Source organism: Oryctolagus cuniculus, chromosome 14 (genome assembly GCF_051225735.1).
Source record: "Oryctolagus cuniculus isolate XC-2025 breed Fujian yellow rabbit chromosome 14, ASM5122573v1, whole genome shotgun sequence".
Taxonomy (NCBI): Eukaryota; Metazoa; Chordata; class Mammalia; order Lagomorpha; family Leporidae; genus Oryctolagus; species Oryctolagus cuniculus.
The window spans coordinates 94,133,142-94,156,101 of record NC_142880.1 but is presented as its reverse complement, the minus strand read 5'-3'; the positions used below and the strand labels follow the sequence as shown (position 1 = coordinate 94,156,101).

General features: G+C 51.5%; 2 long non-coding RNA genes across 4 annotated transcripts in view; both read left to right on the top strand.

The window, feature by feature from the left end:
- LOC149122442 (uncharacterized) overlaps nucleotides 1-17,480 on the top strand; it is a 51,563-nt gene extending 34,083 nt beyond the window's left edge. Inside the window, exons 1-3 of one of the 3 annotated variants that reach the window (XR_016220873.1) lie at nucleotides 8,146-9,367; nucleotides 14,584-14,871; nucleotides 16,861-17,480. This is a non-coding gene — a long non-coding RNA (uncharacterized LOC149122442). Of the gene's footprint in view, nucleotides 1-7,505; nucleotides 9,368-14,583; nucleotides 14,872-16,860 lie in introns of those variants that run through there. The other 2 variants (XR_016220872.1, XR_016220874.1) reach the window with 2 other exon arrangements.
- Nucleotides 17,481-17,715: 235 nt separating this feature from the next.
- LOC149122441 (uncharacterized) lies at nucleotides 17,716-19,397 on the top strand. Its single transcript, XR_016220876.1, has 2 exons — nucleotides 17,716-17,826; nucleotides 18,212-19,397. It is a non-coding gene; the product is annotated as an uncharacterized LOC149122441 (long non-coding RNA).
- Nucleotides 19,398-22,960: the final 3,563 nt, after the last annotated feature.

Sequence of the window (22,960 nt, the reverse complement as noted above, 5' to 3'; positions counted from 1 at the left end):
GCGTGTGTCCACGGCAGATCCATCACACGCAGCCAGGAGCAGGTCCTTGCTGAAGGAGCAAGGACCGTGAGATTGGAGATGTGGTAGCAATGAGCTGGTTAACAGCTGGGCTCTGAGAGGATTTCATACGCCGGTTACCGTGTCCTCTGCTTTCCTCTTGGTAGCCTTGCTGGCTAGCGTGACCTCATCTTAGAGGTGTGGAGGCTGACCGACACTGGGGTAACTCCCTAGCGCCGGCGTTGGGAAGGCAAAGCTGAAATAACTGTATCTTGTTTCTGGCAGGTTTTGCGGACGAGCGAGCTCTTGTCCATCACAGCTCCTCTAGGATTCCCCGTGCTGGTTTTTCTTTGATGTGGATAAACACGTTCGCTCCCAGGCTGTGATGGCAGATCAGCATCACACCTGCTCAGTAAGCAGGGTCTCTTCTGTGCGCCCAGGGAGCTCGCTTGCTTGCTGTGAGGAATCCATTCCACCTCTTGGCACCCCCGAGACGGGGCTGCACGTCTTAACCCAAGTCCCAGTGTCACTGTGGGCTTTCAAGGCAGATCTCGCCTGCACAGAGGGAATGGCGCTTCCGGCCATGGCCTGGGCAAGCCAGAGCCAGCAGTTCGAGACCAGCAAGTGGCACAGTTGCTCAACTTGTCTTAATTGGGTAGCTTCATGGGTACACCTCTTTTCCCAAATTTTGATACTAGAGATCGTGGAGTTATTCTAAAGCAGCACTGGGAAAAGTCCATTGTCGATGGCCCCATCTATGCTTGCTTTGTGTGGGGGACGCCAGTGCTCATCGTTGGTTTACGGCTTCCAGGAGTTCTCCAGTGTCCAGCCTTCCAGGCGGACCGTTTTGTCTTCCTTCGCTGACATTTCTTTCCTGACTGGCAGGATGTGGGCCGAGGCGGAGGCAGGTGAGTGTGCCCCGCCTCTGTGAGGGGGAGCCCTGGGCCTCGGTGTCGTTTGCTGACAATTCTGAGCCAAGGCCGGCTCCGTGACAGACGTGGACTCCTGTGTTTTGTGCTGTGTTGTGGCAGAGGAGGAAGGTCGCTGCTGTCTGGGAGTTTGAGCTTAGGTGCTGTGGTTTCCATCCTTTTCAGACACGGTTCCCCAGTGTCACCTTGCAGCTACCGCTTCTCGAAAAAGCATAGAAGGAAGTGTTTTTTTTGTTTGTTTGTTTTTTTGTTTTTTTTTTTTTGTTTGTTTGTTTTTTTTTTTTGACAGGCAGAGTTAGACAGTGAGAGAGAGAGACAGAGAGAAAGGTCTTCCTTCTGTTGCTTCACCCAAATGGCTGCTATGGCCAGCGCGCTGCGCCGATCCGAAGCCAGGAGCCAGGTACTTATCCTGGTCTCCCATGGGGTGCAGGGCCCAAGCACTTGGGCCATCCTCCACTGCACTCCTGGGCCACAGCAGAGAGCTGGCCTGGAAGAGGAGCAAGCGGGACAGAACCAGCACCCCTACCGGGACTAGAACCCGGTGTGCCGGCGCCGCAGGCAGAGGATTTGCCTAGTTAGCCGCGGAGCCGGCCTAGAAGGAAGTCTTAAGACTTGGTGGTCTCACTTTGTCTTTCTCTAATGAATAACTTTGTGATTCCTACAGAAAGGTAGATTCTGCTGCAGACAAATGACAGAGACCCCGAGCCTGCCGGGGACCCGGGTCACTGGGGTCGGTTTCTGAGTGAGGAGATTGTTGACCCCTTTGCAGTGAGGAGGGTGAGTGTTTACAGAAAGGCTGCATGTTGTTGGTCCACACTGGATTTTATCAGGAATTACCCATGGGGCACAGCTTCTAAAAGTCACCTGTGACTTTAAACCACGACAGGTGAACCCACATACAAGTCCTTCCAATATTCTGCGCAGTTTTGGGCATTTAGAAATCCTACTAAATCATTTTAAAGCAAATGACCCACAATGTCTGCACCGTCCGTAGAACCCTGCCAGTGGTGTTTGCTGTGTTAGTGACCTGTGTCAGCTTTGAGGGAGTTTGATGTGGGCATCTATGGGGTCCGTTAGTAGGTTTGCTAAAGGAATAGATTTCTTCATAGTGTGTCCTCATGAGCATATCTAGACATTAAACAATTTAAAGATTTATTTATTTATTTGGGAGTCAGAGTTACAGAGAAGGAGAATGAGAGAGATAGATACTTTCCATCCACTGGTTCACTCCCCAAATGGCTGCAATGGTCAGGGCTAGGCTAGGCCAAAGCCAGGAGCCAGGAGCTTCATCCAGCTCTCCCACATGGGTGCAGGGATGGACTCAAACACTCGGCCGTTTTCCTCTGCCTTCCCGGGCCATTAGTAGGGAGCTGGATCAGAAGTGGAGCAGCCAGGATGGGAACTGGTGCCATGTGGGTGCTGGCGTGCCAGGTGGCTTTACCTGCTAGGCCGCAATGCCGGCCCCTGAAAAGAATTTAACATATATCTTGAGTTTCTCTCACTCTCAGGCTTCCCCAGCCTCTCTTTAATTTCCTCATTATTTATCCGGCTGGATTTTGGGGATTGTACTCTTGGTGCATGCCAGCCAGTTCCTGTGCTATTTTTACTTTCCACAAATTGGCAACTGAGTCTGGAGATTCTGTGAGACTCCGGTTCTCCTCTGTAGCAGGCAAAAGCATGGGCTCAAAAGACGTCCACATCCAAGTTCCAGAGCTTGCGAGTGTGTTTGCTTTCATGGCCAGGACTTCCCAGATCTGATCACATTAAGAGGTAAACATCGCAGCGTCCTAGGTTACTTATGGGGACCCTGTGTAACCCCGGGGGTCCTCCCAGGAGAGGCAGGGTAGTGAGTCCAAGAAGGAGACGTGATGGTATGGAGATGTGACGGCGTGGCCACAGCACAGCACGGCACGGGGGATGCCCCTGCCCACGGGAAGGGGCAGGAAGCAGATCCCCTTCCAGAGACTCCACAAGGCCACACAGCTCCGCCGCCATGTTGAATCTGAGCCCGCAAGCCCCACGGTAGATGTCTGACCTTGAGCACTGACCTTGAGCGCTGTCTGACCTTGAGCACTGACCTTGAGCACTGACCTTGAGCGCTGTCTGACCTTGAGCACTGACCTTGAGCACTGACCTTGAGCGCTGTCTGACCTTGAACGCTGTCTGACCTTGAGCACTGTCTGACCTTGAGCACTGACCTTGAGCACTGTCTGACCTTGAGCACTGACCTTGAGCACTGACCTTGAGCGCTGTCTGACCTTGAGCACTGACCTTGAGCACTGACCTTGAGCGCTGTCTGACCTTGAGCACTGACCTTGAGCACTGACCTTGAACACTGTCTGACCTTGAGCACTGACCTTGAGCGCTGTCTGACCTTGAGCACTGTCTGACCTTGAGCACTGACCTTCAGCACTGTGAGGGCGTGAGTCGTGTTGCTTTAGGTCGTGATGTTGCAGCCGCTACAGCAGCAGCTACAGGACATCGCCAACCCCTCTGGCCAAGATGCGGTGAAGTGAGCTCTCTGAACAGGAGACTCGCGGGGTCCGGTCTCGTCCTCTGTGCCCTGTTAATTGAGGTTGATGCCAACACCTCATCCGCGGGTGCACTGGGGTTGAGGGAAGATGCTGCAGGCCCCCAGTTCCTGCACTTCCTGTTCATGGACTGGAGATGTTAGACGGGGCACCACTCACACAGGAGGCCGGGATACACGCTCACTTCCCCCTTGCCTTACAAGTCCTAAGGCAGTGACTTCCTTCCAGCCTCTGAGAGTGACAGTCCGGCTTTCGTAGACAGCATTGGTGAGGGGGCTCAGGCCTTTCCAAACACAGTGCTCACTGATACTCGGGTCGCCCCATCGTTGGCTGGTGAAGCCCAGCCTGGCTTCTGGGTGCCTTCGACCTGGCCAGCGGTCTTTAATGCTACACATCCTTGCTTTCCATGGCGACAAGGAGCCCAGCCTCAGCGTGCATTATCTGCCCCAGACCTGGAGTTTGTCATTTCTCCACTAAGTCTTGCTTTCCATGAGTGGGGGAGGAGACTGTAAAGGCATAGTTGCATCTCTAAGTGATAACAAAGCACTTTTATCTGGGACTCTGGTGTAGTCTTACCCAGAATTTAATTGACTATGTGGGAAAAATGATTTTTCAAATTTTATTTCTTATAAAAGTAACTACTGGCAATTCTTTTACTAGAAATAAAATAGAGCCAAATTTTCATTTAACTGAAGAATAACATTTAATCAATTTGTAATTCTGAGCTGTATTTAAGGTATGATTTTGAAATTCAATAGAGTACTACTAGATGTTATAAGGCTTAATAATTGTATGTATTCTTTTAAAAGGATATTTATTTTACTTGAAAGGTGGAGTTACAGAGAAGGAGAGGCAAAGAGAGAGAGAGAAGAGAGATATTGATGTTCATCCACTGGTTCACTCCCCAAATGGCCACAGCAGCTGGTGCTAGGCCAATCCAAAGCCAGGATCCAAGAGCCAGGAGCTTTCTCTGGGTTTCCCATGTTGGTGCATGGGCCCAAGGACTTGGGCCATCCTCCACTGCTTTCCTAGGCACATAACCAGGGAGCTGGATTGGAAGTGGAGCAGCCGGGACTCCAACTGGTGCCCATATGGGATGCCGGAGCTGCACCATAGCAGCAGCCGCTGTGCAGTCTTGACCCTGGATTTGTGGTTTTCTAACCAATGTTTCTACCTTATCAGTACACCTGCCAACTAATGAGTACTCCTCTGGCTCAACTGAGCCACATGAATTCCTGGTCCACACTCTCGGGTGCCTATTTTCTGTTCCAGGTAGTCTAAATCCCTCAACCTGACATTCAGATACTTCTTCCCCACTGTATCCTTGGCAATTGAAAATTTTGAGAGGTGGAGGGGGAGAGGGAGGGGGAGGGAGAGGGAGAGAGAGGGGATGGGGAGAGAGAGACGGGGTGGGGGAGGGGGAGATGGGGTTGGGGAGAGGGAGAAGGAGAGGGAGGGGACAGGGAGACGGGGTGGGGGAGGGTGAGAGGGAGGGAGGGAGACAGGGAAAGGGATACGGGATGGAGCAGGGAAAGAGGGAGGGGGAGGGGGAGTGGGGGAAGGGGAGTGGGGGAGGGGGAGGGAGAGAGATTTTTCGTTTGCTGGTGTACTCCCCAAATGCCTTCTATGAGCAGGACTGGGCTGGGGCCAAAGCTGAAGTGGAGAACTCTATCCGGGTCTCCCACGTGGGCAGGAGGAGCCCAACCCCGTGAGCCGGAGCCTGCCGCCTCCCGGGGTGCTCGTTAGCAGGAACCCGGAATCAGAAGCAACGCTGAGAATGCAACTCGGGCACCCTGATGGGGTGCGGGCATCCTCAGTGGCCTCACAGCCGTCGGGCCAGATGCCCAGCCCTGCTCACCTAGTTTTTACCCACTTTATTCTTCTTTGTTAGTTCTAAGACCTTCCAACCTTCACAGAGCCGTCTGCTTGCCACCTTCTGACACTGGTTTTGTTTTCTGGAGAAAAGAATTCAGAACCATGGCTGGGGTGTGTGTTGTGGCCCAGGCTAAGCTGCCACTTGAGTGCCTTATAGAGTGCCTAGGACTGAGTTCTGCCTCCACTTTGAACCCTGTTTCTTGTTAATGTTCTGGGAACCCAGCAAATGATAGGCTCGAGTACTTGCGCCCCGGCCACCCACGTAGGAGACCTGGAGGAGTTCCTGGCTCAACTCTGGCTATTAGGGGCATTTGGGGGGTAAACCAGTGGATGGGAGACCTCTCCCTCTCTCTGCCCTCTCTTTCTCCCCAGCTCTTTGTTGTTCTGCCTTTCAAATAAATAAAATTTAAAAAACCCAAAATTTAAAATAAATAAATAAAAGCAGCACCTCTTATCCAGGTAACTAGGGCAGTTGTTTGACCAGTGCGACCCTGGTTTTCCCCCTGGGGGGAGGGCTTGTGTGAGGGCTCAGCAGAGTGAGGACGGGGGAGGCAGGAGCCAGTGTGGATTCCACCCCCTGCTACTCTCACCCACTCAGAACCTTCTCCACACGTCCTCCATTAACTCAACCTTGACGCTTTTGGCAAGCTGAGGCTCCATGCTGTCTTCAGCGGGTGTTGGTCCCCTGGTGTGCACTGCTCTGTGCACCCCGCAGGGTGGAGCTGCCTTGGGACTCAACCCAAGGGAGCATATGCATTTGCTGAGCGCCCTCTGTATAGCTGGTCCCATGCATTGCTAGTGTAGACAGGAGTGAGAGGCCTGGGGGGCGGGGGCGTTGGCAGAGACGCTAAGTGCTGGGATTCAGGGTGGACTGAAGGCAGGTGGGTGCGCGAGAGGGCGAACCACCTCGGGCAAGTCTTGTGCCGGCTTTACCAAGGGGGTGAGTGAGGCCACGAACTCAGAGGGGAGCCATTCCTGCCACACAGGTCAGTTACACTTCCCAGGGGAGCCAGCCCAGCGTTCTCGTCTCCCCTGGGAACAGCGCTCCCACTGCTCCCGTCCCTGGGGGGCTGCCTCCACAGGACTAGGGCACCCCCGTGGGGATTTGCTCTGTCCCCGAGAGGACGAAGGACCCACTTCAAGTCTGGTCCTCGCCTGCCGTGCCCCGTGCCTGTTGGTGGATGGGGAGCACTGCCATCCTTGCCTCCACCGGCCCCTTCACCTTCTTGGTTCCTGGGGGCCTCCCTGGTTCGTGCCATCTCGTCTCCTCTCATGCCCCCCACACCACCGCTGCGTGCAGCCCAGACTCGTTTCGTGCAGGACTCACTCCCCACCTCTCGCCTGCTCACCAAACCGAGCCCAGCGGTCTCCTTGTTGGCGGTTTTGGTGGGAGGAGGAAGAAGGCTGAGTCAGACCTCCAGGAGGCTCATTCTCACAGGCTCTCCCCCCAGAGCCCCAGAGCCCCGTGGGCAGCCCCGCCCTGGCGGCTGTTCCCCGGTCAGGGGCGCGTGGCCGCTGTCTCAGAGACGACCCGGGGGCTGCGGGTTCACAGCCTTCAGTGCAGCCGCTGTTGGGAAAGCCTCCGGTCACCGATCCAGGTGTCACGGAGGTGTGACGTCAGACAGACAGACCCTGCTGTGGGCTGCGTCATTTCCAAGTGGGTAGAGCGAGAAGAGATCTGGAAACTGGACACGCAGTGTAGATGGGGGATCTGGGAAGGAGGCGTTTCTCTGTCTCCTGGGGGTCCCTGGCATCTGTGCGCCCAGAAATCCCTTCGCAGGCTGTTTGCTGTTTCTTCCGCTCCCGGGGCACAGCTGTGAGATGTTGTGTGACCTCACCGGGGAGTCAGGCCTTTTAATGGCACACAATGCAATTTAAATGAGTTTCCATCCGCGCGGAGGGCTGTAACTATTGATGTAATTTACAGCTTATTTCGGGCATGTATTAGCCAATTACGCGTCTTCAGCATCGGATTCCTGCAGGAAGACGTTCACAGCGACTTTTTCACTTCCTCCTCCCAGTTGCTGTGGAAATAATTAGGGTACTGACGTGTTTGCTAATAATTTGTTAGGTGGGAAAATGACTGCTCTTTCTGCAGACTCCCATATTAATAAAGCTGTCTTTTGTGTGAAGTCTAAAGGTTGACTTTTCTCTCATCACTTTCAATTATTAGTACCTTGAAGAATAATCAAGATGGAAGAAAACAGGCTTGTTGATTGAAAAAAAAACTCCTGCTGCTGCCCGCTCCTGCTTGAGCCGGGAGTTAGAAGAGCAGCACCTGTTCTGGAAGTTTCCAGCCAGGATGACCGTGTGCTGCTGTCCTGGACAGTCTTCGGCTGCCGTTTCCCTGTGCCACGGAGCACCTCCAAGATGTGGTCCTAGACTCGGCTCTGTGTCCAGTCTCTCCTGGGGGGCTGACAGCTGACCCCGTGGGTGTCTCCCCAAAGCCTCATGGGCTCTGTAACCACAGTGGAGGCACCTTCCCTTCCCTTGGTGTCATGTGGCTGACGAGGGCTTGGGAGTTTCAGGAGCCTACGTAGGAGAGGACTTGGAGAGGCAGGCCCCGCCCAGCTGAGAGGGTGTGGCGCCCTCAGCTGCAGAGCGCTGAGCTCCATCATCATGCCCCCTCCACTAGGGGAACCGCAGGACAAAGCTGAGAGTCTGCTTGATTGCCAGTTGATTGACTGTTTCTTCTAACCTCCACCTGCAGCTTCCTCTCCCCTTTAAAAACCCATTGCTTGTCCGGTGGGAAGCAGCACAGTTTGGATCCGGAGGTCACTCTCTCTTTTTTTTTTTTTTTTTTTGACCGGCAGAGTGGACAGTGAGAGAGAGAGAGACAGAGAGAAATGTCTTCCTTTTTCCGTTGGTTCACCCCCTAATGCTGCGGCCAGTGCACCACACTGATCCGAAGCCAGGAGCCAGGTGCTTCTCCTGGTCTCCCATGTGGGTGCAGGGCCCAAGCACTTGGGCCATCCTCCACTGCACACCCGGGCCACAGCAGAGAGCTGGACAAGAAGAGGAGTGACTGGGACAGAATCCGGTGCCCCAACCGGGACTAGAACCTGGGGTGCTGGTGCCACAGGTGGAGGATTAGCCTATTGAGCCGTGGCGCCGGCCAGGAGGTCACTCTCTCCCAAGACTGCCAGGTCCTTGAAGTAAACCCACTCCTCTGACCAGCTCTAGCCTCTGCTGAACTGTCTGTGTGGTGGCGAGCAGCAAGGGCCAGCTCCAACCACGCTGGGCTCAGCCTTCCTCTTCCTCCTCTGCTGGTTTGCTAAGAACCGCTCCGCAGAGCTGGCCGGAGGACAGGAAGTCTCAGTGAGGGGAGCCCGTGCCCCAGCGTGCCCCAGCGTGCCCCAGCATGCCCAGCGTGCCCCAGCATGCCCAGCGTGCCCCTCTGGCCCTGCCCTGGCTGGCCAGGCTGACTCAGAGCAGCGCACAGCCAGCACCTCATCCACACTCTGGACTGTGACCATGCACCTGCCTCCTCTTCTCTCTACACAGCTGGTTTGGAAGAATCTTGGAAGCAGTGACCTGGCTGTGCTGGACCTGGCCGTGGAGGACACAGTGAAGCTTGTGTGGGGAGTGAGTGGGCAGTGGACCCAGTGCCCCTGAACGGAGGACGCTCTCCTTAGTCTCTGCGTGGGGCTCGTGAGCCATGGGGACGCGTGTCAGTGTCCCGCTTTCCGGCCTCTAGGAAAACCACAGGTGTGCTTGACAGTGCCTGCACCCTGACCAAACCCCTCCTCACGCCATCTGCTTAGAAGAGCTTTTCTAAATGGCCCCAAACCACATCAAGTGGACACAAGCTGCTGGCCTCCGTGGATTACAGAGAGCGTGTTTTGTTTAAGCACAGCCGTCTCTGGGACTTGGCATCGGAGCAAAGCAGGCCAGCTGTGCTCTACCCGACGGCCCTCACTTGCTGCTGGACCACCAGTCACCTGCTGGGGACCCTGGACTCGCTGCTGCTTCTGCTGCGGTGTGGGCGGCGCCTTGATCCCGCCTCGCTCTGAGCGCTGTGTGTGGAGCGAGCTGGTGAGTGGAGCCCAAGTTATCTCATGATTCCTGTGTAGTCACTGAAACATGCAGTGTTGTGTTAATGGGCCTCTACCAGCTGTAAGACGTTTTGCTTTGTGCTAAGTTTGCTGGGGCAGCAAGGGTCCAAGTGGGAGTCCCGAGGTGGTGTAGACACCGAATGTGTGTGTTTTAGGGTACTTAGATTTCCTCTCATCAGGGTTGGGCTTTTCAAACACAACGTAGAGTTGTTTTCCTTTCCTCTGGATGAATACCAAGGAGCAGAATTATTGGGTCACAGATAAGTGCACTTAGTGGTATAGGAAATAGGTACGTACTTTCTTGTTACTCAGTTATATGATTTCTTCATAAACTTAGCTACCAACCCTTTATCTGATATGTGGTTTGCAAATATTTTTTCCCTCGTGTAGCTTGTCTTTTCATTTGTTGGTGCTTTTTGAGTTTGATATGGTCCCATTTTGGTGTAAAATCCAAGAAATAATTGCCAAGACCAAGGTCAAGGGGCCTTTCCCGTACGTGCTGTTCTGAGGGTTCTAAGGTTTCTGGTTTCGTGTTTAGTTCTTCTATGCGTTCTGACGTGGTTTATCCAGGAGTGATGTCAGAAGGGTCCAGTGTCGTTGGTTTCACACGGGTTTATCCAGCTTTCCTGGCACTGTTTACTGAAGAGCCCACCCTTTCCCCATCATAGCCTTTTGGTGCCCTTGTTGAAAATTCATTACACAAATATATTTGGATTTATAAAATTCGTATAACTCAACAGGACAACATACAACCAAGCCAAAAATAAAACAGGCAAAACACTTGAATAATCCATTTCTCCAAAGATGGTGTAAGAGTATCAACAAGTCCGTGTAAAGACACAAAGTCGCTCAGCATCACTAATCACCAGGGACACACCGGACAGCACACCTGCTGGGACGGCTTTTATCAAAGAGACAGAGTTAGGAGTGTTGAGGGTGTGGAGAGGAGGGAACCCTTGCACACGGTTGGTGGGAGTGTAAGTTGGTGCAGCCATTATGGAAAACAGTATGGAGGTCCCTAGAGACATAAAAAAATTACAACTACCACGTGATCCAGGAATCCTTCTGAGTCTGTCCCCAAAGGAACGGAAATGACCATCTCATAGATGCCCATACTGTTCACTGCAGTGCTGTTCACAGTGGCCACGCTAGGGAACCAGCTTGGTGGGCATCATTGGAGGAAAATGTCTACAGGTGAAACATATTATTATATTTATTGGATCTCCACTAGGTAAAAATATAAAATTATATATGCAATTATAAAACCATATACATAGAATTATATATAAATTATAGCATATCATATATACCATATACAGAGAGTACATTGTTTATGCACTATATTATAAACATGAGTATAAACATATATATACACACACACACACACACACACAAGGAAGTGATACTCAGTTTATAAGAGGAGGAGAGCCTGCCATTGGCTACAACACAGATGCACTTAGAGGACATTATGCAAAATGAGGTTTTCCAGATGCAGGAAGATGGTTCTGCATGATCTCACATTTGGAATGTAAAAAGAAAAAGTCAGGGCTGGCGCTGTGGCACACTAGGTTAATCCTTTGCCTGCGGCGCCAACATCCCATATGGGTGCTGGTTCTAGTCCTGGTTGCTCCTCGTCCAATCCAGCTCTCTGCTGTGGCCCGGGAAGGCAGTGGAGGATGGCCCAAGTGCTTGGGCCCTGCACCCCATGGGAGACCAGGAGGAAGCACCTGGCTCCTGGCTTCAGATCAGCACAGCGCCAGCCATGGCGGCCATTTGGGGGTGAACCAATGGAAGGAAGACCTTTCTCTCTGTCTCTCTCATTGTCTGTAACTCTACCTCTCAAATAAATAAATGAAATTAAAAAATAAATAAATAAATAAAAGTCAGATACAAGGAGATGAAGACCAATTCAGAGGTTACCAGGGCTGCAGCTGGGACAGGAAGCGGGGAGGTCTAGGGGAAAGGATACGAGGAGGCACAGACGAGGGCCCTCAGACAGCTCCCAGGAACGTGTATATGAAACACGCATGTGTCTAACGGGTTTTCTGCACAGAACAAACAATCCCATGTCCCCGAGCACGCTGAAGTCCCCAGTGTGGAGGGTGAGCAAATCTATGTACAAAGGCTCACACGGTGCTCGCACGCCGTTTTGTAGGAAACAGACTACAGCTGCCTTTAGACTGGGAAGCAGAGAAAAACATCCACGGCCAATTTTAATTTTGACAAGGAACTTCCTGTTACTAACACGGAGTCTGTTTTTTATTTTTTTAATTAGAAATATCATCATTCACACTTGCAGTCATGGACGCACGTTCACATGCAGTCACCGACTGAATGAAAGACTGTTGGGTTTCCTGAGAACCCACCATGAAATGAAGTTCAGGGTGAGGAGAGCGTGAGTGGGGCGTGCCGGGGGGCGGGACAGGAGTCATGGGAGCCACGTCCTTGCAAGCCTCGCGGGGCCCCGCGCTCCCGCCCCTCGCGGTTCTCCCAGGTGTGCAGGGCTCTGCACGCAGCTCTGCTCCCAGCGTTGCCAGATGGTGCCGCATCCTAACGCCAGCTTCTCCAGTGGCTGCTGCCCTGGCGTGCCCCGTCTCAGGCCCAGGAAGGGCAAGGAGCCTGGCGCCCTCCAGGGGTCCCCCGGCTCGCGGTGGTGGCGGGGTGACCTCCCAGGGTGCCCTCTGAGGGACTTTCTCGCCCTGAGAAACGGCAGAGTCTGGCTCCAGGGGCACCTCAGGCTGGTCCGTGCAGCAGCTTCTCCTCACCCCTGGGCAGTGGGCATCAAGGCTTGTCCTGCCTGGCCGTGCCCTGGTCCCCTCGCCTCCTCCCCGTGGCTGCCACCTCCATGTCCTGTGCCCTGGTGCCAGTCTCCCTGCAGACAGCTGTGTATGGGTGGGGCGGACGAGTGCGCTCTCCGCGGGGAGGGTCTTCCGTTCTTTATGCTTTGGGAACCACCTTGCTCCAGGAGCCCCACACAGCCTCATCTCCTGCTCGGCAGAGGCAGGGGTTCCCCGCAGGGCCCCCGCCCACAGCGTGAGAGAAGGCACACAGCAGCGTGCATCATTCACAACCCTGTGCAGGGTGTGGGGCAGGGTTTCCTTGGGGATTACAGCCTGGGCGCCGTTCTGTTGTTGTGGACATGAGCGAGAAAAGGAAGAGCAGGTGTGCTGTGGGCGCTGGGCCCTGAGGGCGCTGGTTCCCTCTGGCCCACTTTATCCAAGCATCCAGTGCCCCTGCTGGGGGTTCCAAGGACCTGAGACGTGCGGTGGGGGCCGTGATTCGTAGCAGGACGAGAGGGAGCCCCGCTGCCTGCTAAGGCACTGGCAGACCGGGGCCAGGAAGGCTGAGGTTGGCGCGTTATCTGTGCTGTCTTTTCTTCCCACCGCAAGTACGCACGAGGTTTGGGAGGTCATGGCTTGACTCCCGGGGCAGCCACAGCTGTATCCATGAACCAGGCACTTGCAGGGGGAGTGTCTTAAACACGTGAGTGTTTACTTGCCTTTGGGCTGGCGCGTGAAGACAGGGCTGTGATTTTGAAAGCATCACAGGTCGTTCTGGATCTGCTAGCTCCCTCGTGGGCTCGAGTGCCCCCTAGGCAGCCCCGATGGGGTGAGTGTCCAGCAGCAGTAACCCACGGCTCAGGGCAGTGGCCTGATCCGGCAGACAGCCGTGGGCTGAGCCTGGAGCTGTGTGCGGAAACGCCCACCTGGCCCACGGCTCGCGGGAACTCCAGCCGAGGAGTGAGCGTCCCACGCCGTGGATGCCATGAGGACCCGACGTCATCTCTTCTCACTCTCTGACATCACTCAGGACTGCCCGCGGAGACTGTGACATTGACCTAAGGTTGGGTGGGAGCAAGTTCTGTTTACGCACAGCATCCATCAGTCGGTTCCCGGAACACTGCATAGCTTCGGTGTCTTTTCACTCTAAGGAAAAGCAACAGTCTTGATGGCTCAGGGCTCCTGTGAGAGCTGTTATCCAGGTTCACTTAATTAGTCGAGTGATATTTAACCATCATTATGTGTATGTAGACACACACTCTCACGTGCACGTAGTCCAAAGGGCATCCTAATTGCTTGTCACTTTGCACTTCCATCGTATTGGATTTTATTCTGAGCAAGTGAACCTGAGATAGATCAGTTTCTCCGTGAGTTCTGCAGAAGCACCGGCTGACTGACGTGGAGTTGCCCCGATTCGGGGGGGGGGGGGGGCATCGTGCTCGCACCGGCCTCAGAACCCTCTTGCCCAGAGAGAGCTGGAGGAGGAGGGTGACCTGGGAGGGCGAGTGGTGGTGCGGTGCAGCTCCTGTTTAGAAACAGAAGCTGAGTGAAGGAAATGGAGAGGTGTTTGTGATGGTGGGAAGGACCCTGCACAGAGCTGATGACCTGAGGGTTTCCTAGGAGCTGCGTGTTGGCTGGGTGCCTTGTAGCAGCTTCAGTGCTGAGGGACGCCAGGAGGCAGGGGTGGGAAGCCCGCGTCTGCTCCGGTAGGTGCCCAAGGCCACACAGGAAGGCCACTCTGCACCCTGATGATCTCAGAGGCTGTGCCCCGGGGGGCGGAGACGCCTGGGGCGTCACTGCTGCCTGCATCTGGAGCTGGTGTGGATGCAGGCGTCGGCCTTGTCTGGGGTGCAGGGGGCGTGGGGAACGCTCCTAACTTTGGAGAGGACCTCAGTGCTGACGGTGCGGGTGGCCAGGTTCTACAGCTTCCGGGATTCCCCAAGCAGGCAGAAGGCCAGGGCGTCTCGGGGGCTGCCCCCTCTCTCCTGACTGGTCCCGAGCGTGGTGCCTTTCCTGCCAGTTCCTTTCAGTGCGCCAGACCGGGCCTGGTCGCTCTGCGCGCGCTGGTGGCGTGCGGGATTTCTCAGCCCTGTCCTGGCCCTTACGTCTTGTCAGCGCCGTGAAGGGAACAGAGTTAGGTCTTGCATGTGAGCTGCTTTCCCGCCTGCTCTTCTTGATCAAAACTCTTCCTCAGACTGACTCGGACTCGTTCTGGAGGATGGTCGGCGATTGTGGTCACAAATACATGATCTACAGGTTACAGGAAAAAGGAGGCCGAGCTTTAGGGGCAGGAACAAGATCCTTTGAACGCGTGAGAGTTGTGGATTCTTGTGACTGATAGCGCCGAGCTTTGGAAAATGATATTTACTAAGCTCTCGCCTTTGATTTAGGAAATTGGGCTCTCTTTTGTTCTCAGCAAAACGTCTGGCAAGGACAGCCCTTGGAAGGGCGTGACTCAGCGGACGAAGCGCACAAGCCCCAGCCGGAGCTGTCCTGGGAGCTGGGTTGTTTTCCTTCGTGAGCGTCATCCATCACCGCTCCCTCTGCAGAGTTTGGCTAACCGGCATTTGATTAAATTGCTGGCCCCGACTGTGAGTAGAAGATGATGGCTTTGGACTATAGCCAGTAAAACACCTTGATGGTTCCCGAGGCAGCCGTGTGATGACAAAATCGCCGTCCCCATGAACCAGTGGCCGTGGCTAATGTGAGTCGGTCATCCTGCCTGGGCTCTGAGCTGACATCCGGCGAGGCGGGTGGAGTTTCTGTGCGCCTACGGGGTCTGGCCTCCCCTCCCATACCTGTAAAAGTTCCAGTGTCGAGTCGAGGAAAACATAGCACAGAGAAACACACATAGGATCCAGACTTCCCTGTGTCCTTGGCGTGAGCCAGATCCTGGAGGTGCAAGCCCTGCGTGCTGTTAGGTCCACTGGGAGGTTCCTGCTTGTGTCCTCCTTGGTCAAGGAGCTAAGCAGCATGGCCACACCCCAGAGGGCTGCACAGCCGGTTGCTCCTGTTAAGTTCTCCTTATGGAGAAATAGGACTTCCGGTAGTTGAGGTGATGCCCGTGTGTGAATGGGACCCTGTCCCCTCCACGCCAGCACTCAGCCCTGCACTGGGCACGTAACTGCACTCCTGCAGGCAACAGCTCTGAGACGCAGGTGGTGTGTGACACAGTTAGAGCCATCTTCTGGCTGAGGGACACAGCCAGCTCTCAGCTCGCACAGGGATTGCTTCCGCAGAGAGGGGTCACACTCCGCGCTGTGCCCTGCACTTAAAGTCCTAACTCCAGGCCATTCCCAGCTTCAGGACACCCCACAGATGGGCTAAGATGATGAGGGACATTGCATTGCAGCCCCTCTGCCCAGTCCTCTGCACAGCTCACGATGGCAGGCGTTTATCTGCTGATCTCCATCTTGGAGCCAGCTTCCCGGGCGCCCAGCCTGTGATGATACAGGGCCTCCCAGGATTCCCTGAAGTCTCTTCTCCAGATGCGGCTCGAGTGATGCTTGCCAAATGCTAGTCGGACGGCCATTATTTGGAATACGTCAGTGGTTTATCTTTACTCTGAGAGACAGACAGCTGCCCCCTTCATGTGGCCAACAGGAGGATTGGACATCAGCTTTGCCACTGAAACTACGGCAGTTCTTGGAGTACCATAGAGCATACAATATATTTTTAAAAGTCTTATTTATTTGAGAATGCAGAGTTACAGACAGAGAGAGGGAGAGACAGAGAGCGAGGTTGTCCATCCACTGGTTCACCCCCGGGATGGCTGCAATGGCCAGAGCTGGGCAGATCCAGAGCCAGGAGCTTTGTCCAGGTCTCCCACGTGGGTGCAGGGGCCCAAGGACTTGCGCTGTTCTCCGCTGCTTTCCCAGGCACATTAGCAGGGAGCTGGATTGGAACTGGAGCAGCCAAGATGCAAACCAGTGCCCGTATGGTATGCTAGTGCCACGGGCAGAGGCTTAACCTACTAAGCCACAGTGCCGGCCCTGAGCATAAAATGTTTTAAGTAATTTTGAAATGCTTATAAGTTTTGAAACATTCATTTACTGAATGACACGTTGGCGCATTCTAAACTAATTCTATCTGATAACTATTTAAAAAACTGCCTAAAATATGAAGATAGCATATGCACAAGGCAATATTTAATCTTTATATTCCTAATTGGAGCAAGAAAATAAAATAAGAGGGGTCAGTGCTGTGGTGCAGTGGATTGAACACCCTCTCTGGTGCTGGCATCCCATAGGGGTGCTGGTTCAAGTCCTGGCTGCTCCCCTCTGACTCCGCCCCCTGATAATGCACCTCGAAAGGCAGTGGAGGATGTGCCAAGTGCCTGTGCCCCTCCCACCAGGTGGGAGACCCAGATGAAGCTGTTGACTTCCTGGCTTTGGCTTGGCCCAGCCCTGCCCGGCCGCTATGGCCAACTGGGGAGCGAACCAGCAGATGGAAGATCTCTGTCTCTCCTCTCTCTCTCTGTAACTCTGCCTTTCAAATACATACATAAATAAATCTTTCAGAAATGAAATAATAATAATCACATTCATAAACTTTGTAAGTTCAGCAAGTGAATCTCTATTATTAGGTCTGATTTTTTTTCTGAAGAATTTAGTTTTTTCTTTTCTTTTCTTTTCTTTTTCTTTTTTTCTTTTCTTTTCTTTTTCTTTCTTTTCTTTCTTTCTTTCTTCTTTAGAGAGATGCCTCATCCAGCGTTTCACTCCCCTGAGTGCTTGCCTCAGTTGGGGTTGCTGGACTGCACTAAAGCCAGGAGCAGGGAACTCAGTCTGCGTCTCCCACAGAGGTGGCAGGAACACAAGTTTTTCAGCTATCATCGGCTGCCTCTTAGGGTCTGCAGTACCAGGAGGCTGGACTTGGCCAGATCTGGGAATCCAACTCAGGTATTGCAGTGTGGGTCACAGGCATCCTAAGCAGTTTCTTAATCACTAGACCAAATGCCTGCCCCTGGAGAAGGTAGTTTTAATAATGTCTTTGTGTGTGTGTCTTGCAATATTCTACAAAGTTGAATTTTATGGCTTTTGAATTTGAAGTTACTAGTATCCTTAACTGACTGTTCTGCATGACCATAGCACCTTCATTTGAGAATCTTGTCCTAACGGATGCCCATGTACCTGGGAAGCTCGAGCCACCTCCTCCACAACAGAGGGGCTTCTCAGTTCCAATCTTTATATTGAAATCCATGAGTTGTCAAGGCAAATATCTAGTTTCTGACTTCTTGCCTCCTCTCAAAGTACCATTCTTTGCTAGATATTTTTATACAATAAAATTTAGTAAGTAAATTATGAATGTTTTAAATGTGCCACCACATTTTTTTGAATTAAAGGATAAGTTTATTTTGGGACCAGTTTTGAAGTTCATTCAATTTTTTAATTGAAATATAGCATATATGCCGAGAAATGCACATAAGTGTATGAGTTTGTTGTCCTCTGATCACACTCATACCAACACCCACAAACACAAAACATTGCCAGCACCACGAGAGTGCTCACTGTTCCCCCTCGCCATTTCTTGTTCTTTTTAATTGGGAAAGAAGAGTGCATTGTCATTTATGTGGTGTGACCCAGTGGAGCAGTTTCATAGCCATGTACCAAACGATGCGACATCCACACGGTGTTTATACTCTCTATATTAATTACCAAAGGTAAGGGAAAGCATGTGATATTTGTCTTTTGGGGTCTGGCTTATGTCACTTAGCAGAATGTCCAGCTGCATCTAGTTTGCAAGTGTCAGGATTTTTTTATTCTTACAGTTGAGTAATATTTCATCATGTATTTATATAACATTTTCTTTATCCAGTCATCAATTGCTAGATATCTAGATGGACTCCATATCTTAGCTATTGTGAATTGAGCTGCAGAACTCTTTCATATGCTAATTTCATTTCCTTTGGGTAAATTCCCAGAAGTGGGATGGCTGGGTCATATGGTAGATCTATTTTCAGATTTCTAAGGAATCTCCATGCTGTCTCCTGTAATGACAATACTAGTTTACATTTCTTTTTTTTTTTTTTTTTTTTTTTTTTACAGGCAGAGTGGACAGTGAGAGAGAGAGACAGAGAGAAAGGTCTTCCTTTGCCTTTGGTTCACCCTCCAATGGCCACTGAGGCCAGCGTGCTTTGGCCAGTGCACCGTGCTGATCCGAAGCCAGGAGCCAGGTGCTTCTCCTGGTCTCCCATGCGGGTGCAGGGCCCAAGCGCTTGGGCCATCCTCCACTGCCCTCCCTGGCCACAGCAGAGAGCTGGACTGGAAAAGGAGCAACCGGGACAGAATCCGGTGCCCCGACTGGGACTAGAACCCAGTGTGCTGGTGCCGCAGGCAGAGGATTAGCCTATTAAGCCACAGCGCCGGCCACTAGTTTACATTTCCACCAACAATGTATTAGGGTACTTTTTTCTCCACATCCTCACCAGCATTTGTTATTTTTTGATTTTTGAATGATAGTAGTCTAACTGAGGTGAGATGAAACCTCCCTGTGATTTTTATTTGGATTTCTCTGATGGCTAGTGATCCTGAGCACTTTTACATGTGTCTGTTGGCCATTTGTATTTCATCCTTTGAAAAATGCCTGTTCAAGTCCTTTGCCCATTTCTTAACTGGACTATTTGTTTTGTTGATATGGAGTTTCATGAACTCCTTATATGTTCTGGATATCAATCCTTTATCAGATGCAAAGTTTGCAGGTATTTTCTCCTGTTATGTCAGTTGCCTCTTCACTCTGTTAACTGTTTCATTGTTTTGCAGAAGCGTCTCAGCTTGATGTAATCTCATTTGTCTATTTTGTTTGTGTCACCGTATTTCAGTGTTGAAAATCTTAGGTATTCTCTGTTTCTTTCTGTTTTGGTGCCAAATATATACCTATTCAGCTGAAAGAAATTCCATAAAATTTCTTCACAAAAGCTGAGACATGTAACTCCCAGTTGTATTTTGAATACCATATGAGCTCTCATGTTTCAATTTGTTTAGCTGCATAATTGCTGTTTAAGGCTTTTATTGTTTTCGTATTTGTTAACTTTGTTTTACATCACTGATATTTGATGAGAGCAACTTGTCTAACATTACTGCATATTTGCAAACAAGGGATCTCTTAAATGTTCACAAAAAATGGGTTTTTGAAAAAAATACACTTGAATTTCAAACTTCTTTGCACCAAAGGAAACTTATTTAACACATTTAAAAAAATTTTTAACACACATATAAAAATTGTGCATATTCATGGGGTTTTATGTGTTGTTTCCTTACATGTATACATTGTGTAATATCCAATCATGGCAAAATATTTATCCTTTGAGCATTTAAGATTTCTTTAGAGTGAAGACATCCAAAATCCTATGTTCTAGCATTTATTTAAATGCAGGAATATGTAGTAATTGACATTTTTATTTATATATTTATTTTTATTTGTTTAAAAGGCAGGTAGAGGTCTCTCACTACCATTTTACTCCTCAGATGCCCTCAGCAGCTGGTGCTGGGCCAGGCTGTAAGCAGGGGCCGGACACTCAGTGAGGGTCTCCCATGTGGGTGCAGAGACTCAAGCACTCGACTCCTTACGGGCTGCTTTCCAGGGTGCACCTTGGCGGGAAGCTGGAACCAGGGGAGGAGCCAGGACCCAAACCCAGGCACTGTAATATGGGATGGGATGTCCCAAGCAACGTCCTAGCTTTTCACAGACGCTGGTCCCTGGACTTCTCTTTTAATTCCATTTTCTACAAGCCTTGTGAAGTTCCCGTGTTTCGGTGAGCGCTGGCAATGACGTAGGCACTTGTCTCACAGACATCCCACGCGGGCACAGACAGTTTTCTGCATCTCAGAAGGTTCTCTCGAGTTGCCCAGGCCCCGTCCTAGCCCTGGGGATGGCCACTGGTCTGATTCTATCACCATGAACTAGCTTTGTCTGCAGTTGGACTTCATATAAGTGGGACCATAAATCACAAATACGCATTCTTTTATGTCTGGCTTCCTTTACTTAGCATAATGTTTTATTCCATCTCCTCCTGGTGGACGTTGGCTGGTTTCCAGTTTGGGGCTATAATGAATAAACTTGCCATCAATATTACTTTGCACGTCCTCTCTGGCCTTGTCCTTGCATTTCTCTTACGCACAGGCCTGGGAGTGGGATGGCTGAGTTCACGGGAGGCGTTTGCTTGACCTTCTCAGGTCTGTGCTGGTTTGAGCTCCCTTCAGCGATGTGGGGGAGACCCAGGGGCTCCCACTCTGGAGAGCAGTGGTGTCAGTTTTGTCAGTGGTGTTAATTTTAACACGGGGGAGGGGGGACAGGTGTGCAGTGTACGCTGGCATCTCCCTGTGAATCCAACAGGGATCTCCCGTCTGACGGAGGCTTTGCACCCCTTTCCATGAGTCTATGTATTTTCTTTTGTGAACTGTCCTTCAAAGTGTTTGCCTCCCTTTGAGACTGGGTTGTTTGCTTTGATTATCGACTTGCTGGGTCTTGTCTGCGTGTCCTCTGTCAGGGACTGTGTGTGTGTTCTGAATATTCCCCTGCCAGGTTCTTGGCTTCTCGGCTTCTTACCCGTGTCTTTCGAAGAGCGTGAGCTGATGGCTCTGCTCATGTCTAATTTCTCTGTCTACATATTTTGGTTTGTTTGGTCAGTGCTTTCATGTCCTAAGGGTTATTAGGAAGGTGACAGCTCACGTTTCGTCTCCGAAGCTTTCTGGTATTAACTTTCCCTTCAGCTCTATGAGCCGTCTTCAATTAACTTCTTCTTCTTCTTCCTCTTTTTTTTTTTTTTTTTTTTTTTTTTTTTTTTTTACAGGCAGAGTTAGACAGAGAGAAAGGTCTTCCTTCCGTTGGTTCACCCCCAAATGGCTGCTATGGCCCATGCACTGTGCTGATCCGAAGCCAGGAGCCAGGTGCCTCCTCCCGGTCTCCCATGTGGGTAAAGGGACCCAAGCACTTGGACCATCCTCCACTGCCCTCCTGGGCCACAGCAGAGAGCTGGACTGGAAGAGGAGCAACCGGGACAGAACCGGCACCCCAACCGGGACTAGAACCTGGGGTGCTGATGCCACAGGCAGAGGATTAGCCTAGTGAGCTGCGGCGCCGGCCTCAATTAACTTCTTATATGGCACAATGTTGAGGTGAAGGCTATTTTCATTTTCATGAATATCATATTGTCCCAGTACCATTTGCTATATCAGACACCTTTGTGCATTTGACATTATTTTTAACAAAAAAAAAGTGGTTTGGTAGTCCGTACTTGTGCATATGTTAAAAATATACACATTAGGTAATGGGGTATTTTGACTAGTAGCTGTCTCAGCTGGTTTGAATACAATTATGGAAGCACCACAAGGAACTTCAAGTGAAATTCTGATTTATAGATTTTTGATTCAGTAAGAACATCACTTTTGCTAAGATATTTTGCTCCACTAAGATTAGTGTCCTCATCATCACGCAGCACAAATGATTCTTTTCAATGCTGAATTTTTTTTTTACAGGCAGAGTTAGACAGTGAGAGAGAGAGACAGAGAGAAAGGTCTTCCTTCCGTTGGTTCATCCCTCCAATGGCCGCCGCGGCCGGCGCATCGCGCTGATTCGAAGGCAGGAGACAGGTGCTTCTCCTGGTCTCTCATGTGGGTGCAGGGCCCAAGCACTTGGGCCATCCTCCACTGCCCTCCTGGGCCACAGCAGAGAGCTGGCCTGGAAGAGGAGCAACCGGGACAGAATCCGGCGCCCAGAAGGGGACTAGAACCCGGGGTGCCGGCGCTGCAGGCAGAGGATTAGCCTAGTGAGCCACAGCACCGGCCTCAATGTTGAATTTTTAAATTAATATAAAAGAAAATGAACAATAACCTTTTACCTTCATCCCCCAAAAAGAAAACTTCGGAAAGCTTTTCCTTGACGTCATCGATCATCACGGTTCTCTGGGGTTGTGTTTGCAGTTACCTGTCTAGGGACGCTGGTGGGAAAGTGCATCCTGTAGGGCAGGCATTTGGTCTGGTGGTCATGAGGCTGGGTAAGGGCCCGCGTGACGCCTGAGAGTGCCTGGCTCGGGTACTGGCTTTGGCTGTTGGTTCCCGCGGCTGGCTGATGTGGATCCTGGGAGGCAGCAGCAGTGACTCCATAAATGGATCCACCCCCGGGAGACCAGGATTGAGTTCCTGACTCCCAGTGTTGGGCGCATGCGGAATGAACTACTAGATGTGATCTCTCTCTCTCTCTTTCTCTTTCTCTCAAACAAATTTTTTTTTTAAATTTTTTATTTTCGACAGGCAGAGTGGACAGTGAGAGAGAGACAGAGAGAAAGGTCTTCCTTTTTCCGTTGGTTCACCCTCCAATGGCCGCTGCGGCTGGCGCACCGTGCTGATCCGAAGGCAGGAGCCAGGTGCTTCTCCTGGTCTCCCATGGGGTGCAGGGCCCAAGCACTTGGGCCATCCTCCACTGCACTCCCTGGCCACAGCAGAGAGCTGGCCTGGAAGAGGGGCAACCGGGACAGAATCCGGCACCCTGACCGGGACTAGAACCCGGGGTGCTGGCACCACAAGGCAGAGGATTAGCCTAGTGAGCCGTGGCGCCGGCCTTCAGATAAATTTTTGAAGCTAAAAAAATAAAATTGCAGCATTTAACTTTTTGCAACTATTTTCTGTTATGCAACCACAATATTAATAATTATTCTTCACGTTGGTGTTGAAAACAAGTCATGTTAATTTAGAAAGCATGTTTGATTTTAAGTCAAGCTACTCAGTGAAAAGCATAGCAGGTGCTGTGCTGTCACCTTCAGGGGTCTTCTCATTGAGGTCACCGGTGTCTGTTTCCCG